The 6,000-nt window shown below is 33.0% G+C and overlaps 1 protein-coding gene across 1 annotated transcript in view; it reads right to left on the reverse strand.

The window, feature by feature from the left end:
* The window catches only part of SkpA (S-phase kinase associated protein 1 SKP1-related A), a 77,079-nt gene extending 76,177 nt beyond the window's left edge, over positions 1 to 902 (reverse strand). The window contains exon 1 of the mRNA XM_014364136.3: positions 651 to 902. The gene's annotated coding sequence lies outside the window, so the exon portion shown is untranslated. The remainder of the gene's footprint in view (positions 1 to 650) is intronic.
* Positions 903 to 6,000: the final 5,098 nt, after the last annotated feature.

Consider the following 6,000-nt stretch of genomic DNA (forward strand, 5'->3'; position numbering starts at 1 on the left):
CGTTAAGAAATTTCTCATTCAACTGGTGCAGATCAAGCAACTTTGTCAATATATATATGTATTAATTTCATAAAAATCACACGTCTTAATAATCAAGAATACCAGAGATCATTTTTTTTTCGTGATTGAAGATTTAATATCAAATAAGTACCAATTAGGAGTTAAGAAAATTATGCATATGATTAAAAACTGACTAATTATTGCTTATGAGTATGTGGTTTCATCGTGAGATGCAAACTACTTCATTTATTAATAAAAATTCACTTAAAATTGTTTTTTTTAAGTGTCAACTAATTTTTGCTTCATTAATAGACTCCACGTAATATTGTGATTTGATGCAGAAACTAACATCTATTTAAAAATCACGTTTCATTATTTAGGTTAAAACAATAATTTTAAAATTACAACTTAATTTTACATGGTATCGAACTTGATGTTTCATGCATTTAATGGACATAACACAGATTTTGAGGTAATAAAGAATACTCTATTCATACAATGTACAAAGCAAAGTTTCTTGTTTAGTTTTTAACTTATAGCCTATCAATGAGGCTTAAACAGTAGTTTTAAATTTATTCACAGTTCATGATCCAAATTCATTAAGTACATTAAAGAGAAACCAGCTATAAATAACTTCTTAGGATACTTACAATTTTCACGATTTTATTGGATTAGAAGTAAAATCGGTGGAATTCTTAGAGTAACAAGATACAGGTAGAATCAAAACATTTGAATTGATGTTGAATTAGTACCAGAACCAAAAGTATAAGTCACACACAAAAATTCATCAAAAGAGCGCTAATCAACGAATCCAATTGGCTGTACTCGTGCATGCACTGCCACACTCCCAACAATTCCAGTCTATACATAATATTTTTGTGTACTAAGTATGCGGTACGTACTGCATGACAAGAAATGACCACTCGACAGTCGACGGCCGTAGCTGAACACCAGGCCCTGGCCAGGTGGCCTGGGCAGGCCCTGGCCAGTATTGTAATAAGGTTGTCGAAAGGGTAGGGCCAGGCACTGAGGATGGAATACGTATATAGGTATACTTTCCCGATCGGAAAGTTAGCAAGCAGGGCCTAATTAGCTGGGGCCTATGCATAGAGATATATGGGCCTATGTGAGTTGTCTAGGTGGTACCAAGCTAGGATTGTAATGGGGCTCTGTGTGGGCGCTAACTGGGGACGAGAAAGTTATCGTCTACCTAGCTTTTCCTTGTACGCATCGAAAGATTCAAGAGCGGAGAGGTATACCCGAACAGAAATCTTATTGAGGCGAACGAGAGGACCTCTAGAGGATACCTAAATATAGCCTATGGAGGACCTACTGAGGCAAAGTAACGAGGCGTACAGTTGGTCCTCTTTAGGTATCCTGAAGAACTGTGTACCTAACCAAACTTGAAGAGTCTCTAGAGTTAAAATATATGTATAAATTCGATATGACAGAGTGAGGTAGAATTGTAATGAAATACACTATTATACCTAAAGGTGTTTTATTATATAGAATAAAAAGTAGATTGGTTGAAAAAATGTATACTTGTTTAAATGACTTTTACGTGCTGTACAATAATTAAAGAAATTACGACTACTTTAAGGCCACAATTATAATCATTACTTAACAGAAATGTGCAGAGAGACGAAAAATGTAAACTTGTAACATTATACTTAAGCTTATTGTGTATAGTTTTGAGATATTGCATCTCAAAAGTACTGACATTGTAGTTATTTAACATATAAGTATATATCAAGTATTGAAAGTATAAGCAATTTAAGTACTTTTGAGACACAAAATATCTCATTTAATCAATAATTTTCATATTTATAGGTTAGATTATTTTACATTTACTAAACGATTGTCATCATAATTTATTTACTGAATCTAGCAGCTCTCTTACTCCGACAGATTAACTCAATTTCTGTCCCTCGCTTTTATTAAATTCACAGATATATTTATTGACTAGAAAAATGCTTTTAGTTTGGTTATGTACACGGTTATTTTGGATACCTAAAGAGGACCTACTGTACGCCGCGTTACTTTCCTCAGTAGGTCCACTGTAGGATACCTATAGAGGTCCTCGCGAACTAAGGAGGTATCCTCATTAGATTTAATTCTGTTCGGGTATATATATATGGGGACAGACATATTAAGTATTAAATACGAAGATTTACTCAAGTTTCATTATTTTAATAAATTACTTCGGGTGACAAAGAATAGCGTTTATTGTTGTTAAATTTAAAAAGAGTTCGTGAGTATATAAAATTTTAAAGCGTGGAATAATCAATGAAGTGGGAGTATTTAATAATGAGAGTGATTTGCAAATAAATTATGCTGATAAATTTCATTACGAATTAGACTTATATGCGTTGCCCACATTAATTATTAAATTTTGTTTTCAAATTTCTTTTTATTTTTCTAACCCTGTCCTTTATACGTTAATTGGGATGCCGAAATTGGCCCCACATAATTCCCCATTACACAGATTACACTGCGCCATCTTTCTCCATGTATTTGCCCTGGTTGGACCTACATAGGTAACTGCAACTGGGTAACCAATGTAGGCCCAACATGAAGTCCTCTTATTCTCTTAAGCTTTCTGATCGGGATATAACCTTCGACCCTCGAGACGTGACTTACACACACATACACATGTATATGTACTCACACACGCTTCCATTAATTGATCTTCTGTTAATGCTTGTTCATGTGGTTCTGTCTATAAGTACATTAAATGAAAGTTGAATGACTAAAAGAAAAAATTGGAAGAGTGCGCAAATTATGAAAAAAAAAATCAAGCTTAATATATTTAGTTTGATTACTACGAGTACGAATACAAGAAAAACAAATAACCAGCGTTAGACTGCTTTTCGAGTAAATAAAGAACAATTTCATCAAGACAGTATTTCAAAGCTTGTAGCATTAGTGATAATAATGTAAAACCAAAAGAAAATTAGATTTGTAAAAATTTAATCATAATTTTCTTATAAGTTTTTAAAAATTTAACATTGTATATCACTAAACAGTTTTCCATAAAGCAGCGATAATCTGCTTATAAGATTTTTTCTTATCACTTGCTAAAATTATTAATCGTTGTTTTCTATCCAAAACCGTTAAATATACAAATACATACCATAACCCCTGCTGTAGTAGGTATAGTATTGTTAGTACAGTAGATATATGTTTTTGAACATATAAACATTTACCCTAGCTAGGCCCCGATCATAGCCTGCGGTCAAACTTATTACACCGTGCGATAAACTCAACATTGAAGCCTGCCCAGGCCCTGGCATCGATATGAGGCTTGTCTGGCCAAACCCTGGTTTTAGCCTTTGGATCACATTCTTATCGGGGTGCTGAAAATTGAAACGCAAATAAAAAGAGACACAGCATTGACCGTTTCCGCTCAGACTTCAGTGTCAGCAATCTAAGGCCGTGGTTACATGGCTGCGGAAGCAGAGATTAGTAGGGAGATTGCTGACTGCCATGCTACGGAGTGTGCCCACTTTTTTCCAGTGGTTCGAGCGCCCCGCCGCGGCCAAGCGGCCGAACCAGGCGCACATTTTTTTTTTTATTTGAGAAGCACGGTAGGGGTATGAGAAGAGTGGATTCGCGTGGAAATGTCCATATAGGCGCACATTTTGGAGACGCGTGGAAGGGGTATACCGAATGTGCGCCTACGAGGAGAGGAGTGGAAATATCGGCTGTTTAGCTGTATATATCTGAACGCACAGCCAAAGCAAGCGACGACACGAGTTTTGCTTTTTTGAGAGTCTTTGGACTCTGCAACTGAGTACATGCTATGTATATATTTAACTGACTTGCTCTCGCTCTGGCTTCAATGTTATCCATAAATCTTATTTCATTAAATCGTGGAACTAAATGCTCATTAATTATATACACATAATTTTGATTTCAATACATTATGTTTTAACTCTCCCGTACTCTTAAAATTCCCAAATCCATTTATGTTTTCAAAAAATTAACCACTAATTTATTAATTTAACACATCCAAACTTCTGTAAACTGTAGGACAAGCTCCGGAGGATATCCATGAACATATGTGACTTCGAAAGGGTTACATCCTGTCCTTCGGATAGCTAAGATGGAAAAGGTTTATGCCCCTACATAGATTTTTTTGCACTTAAGGGTTCAAATCCACTTTATGGTAGATATTTTTTTTTATTTTTTTTTTATTCAATGTATCATTTTGTCTTCTTTTCTTTTATTTATGTTTCGTTAAAATATATATATGTAGTCAACATTTTTTTTCGGATACATCAAAACAAATTAAATTAATATTGATACTTTGATACAAGGCAATTCTATAATTTTATAATACTAAAATAACTTTTAAGGATTTTAATATAATTTGTGTATTTTAAAACTCCTAAAAAATTGTGAACATCCTATTTGCGACAAAAAAAAGCCGCCCGTTTACTGCTATTTACCTAATGTTGAAATTTTAATCAGTAAATGATTTTGATGAACACAATATAAAATAGTTTTGTAAATATTTTAAAATTGTTTGCAAATCTTTAATAAGGTGTGCTACTTTTATTTATTTTTAGACAGCCAGAAGAAGAATAATGAATGAAACAGTTCGATGAATAAGTAATGAAATTTATTCGGCAAGATTCTGAGACTAAACATTTTTTATAATACCGCAGTATTTTGTTAAAAACAAAAAAAAAAGTGAATTACCTTAAAGGGTGATGATTGTAACAAACATATTTTTAGGCTGTAGATTATAAAGGAACTTTAATCATTTATATTGAATGCAGGAAAAGCATCGTAATATTTTTAACAATGATACAATCGGGTGAGTGCAAGAAAGAGTCTTTTTAGAGTAAAAGTCAAGAAAGAGCCTTTTTAAATTTTCGGGCAGAATAAAGTCCTCTTAAACTAAAAGAAAAAGCCTTTTTATACAGAGGTACACTCGCACTGAGGTGTTGGCGTCGATTGGTATGATTGAGCCCAACGAATCATCGCTCAAGATTATTCTTCGACATTTTTGAGATCTTATTTGCTCCTCACCCAGCTCTCGGTTGGTCTCGTACCCCTGTACGAATCCACACATTTATTCTATACTTGAGAGCAAAACGAGGAGTTTAACAAAAAGATATCAATGCCTTTTTAACTAATTTGTTTACTTCTATTTTAAGGTAGTAATGTATACATTTTTATAGATCAATTATATACATACACACATAAATGTAGTACCAACTTAAAATCGGAGAAATAAAAATTAAAGGCTCTTTCTTATATTCAGTTTGAAAAGGCTCTTTTACGCCTATTACTCTGAGAAGACTCTTTATTATGCTAACGTGATAAATTATTTAGAATCAGGAATTGTGAGAACTAACAAAATTTTTTAACTACGAATTACTATATTACTAAAAACTGAGTCTGGGTCTATTTCTGCTAGCAAAAACTTCGATTAAATTACGGGGATGTTGTAATATTTCATTGTTTTAAGAAATTTCTGAAAAAATTTGTATAGGTATGTTTCAGTGTCATAAATAACATGTTAAAATTTCAAAGAGCCTAGTTTCACCGTTTTAGAGAAATAAAATCGCGAAGTTGGCCACTTTAACACATGCTTTTAGATGGACTTGTCGGAAAATGCACGTTTTTACTCATAACTTTTGAAATTTTCTTAAGAATCTTTTAAAAAATTAATATGTTAGGGTTTATTATAGTTGAAATAAGTATACTAAAATTGAGGAAGCCTAGCTTCACTGTTTTTAAAATATAACAGTTTAAAGTTCAGTTACAACGTTACTAGAATACCTATATAGTGGTACAGTCCGAGGCGAAAGTTAGGTTAATTTGTTGTTTTAACGTTTGTGTTTACTTTCCTGGGCATTTTTCTGTTCCATACACCTAATTTTTAAATTATTTACCTGTTTTGTTAAGAATAATCATAACAAAAACATTTCTAACACGAAAATTCAATTCTGAAATTGACTGTACCACGACAACCCTCTCAAAATAGTA

The sequence above is a fragment of the Copidosoma floridanum genome, unplaced genomic scaffold, assembly GCF_036245765.1.
Source record: "Copidosoma floridanum isolate Cflo_tuat_1 unplaced genomic scaffold, Cflo_Japanese_pri ptg000011l, whole genome shotgun sequence".
In the NCBI taxonomy this organism is placed as follows: domain Eukaryota; kingdom Metazoa; phylum Arthropoda; class Insecta; order Hymenoptera; family Encyrtidae; genus Copidosoma; species Copidosoma floridanum.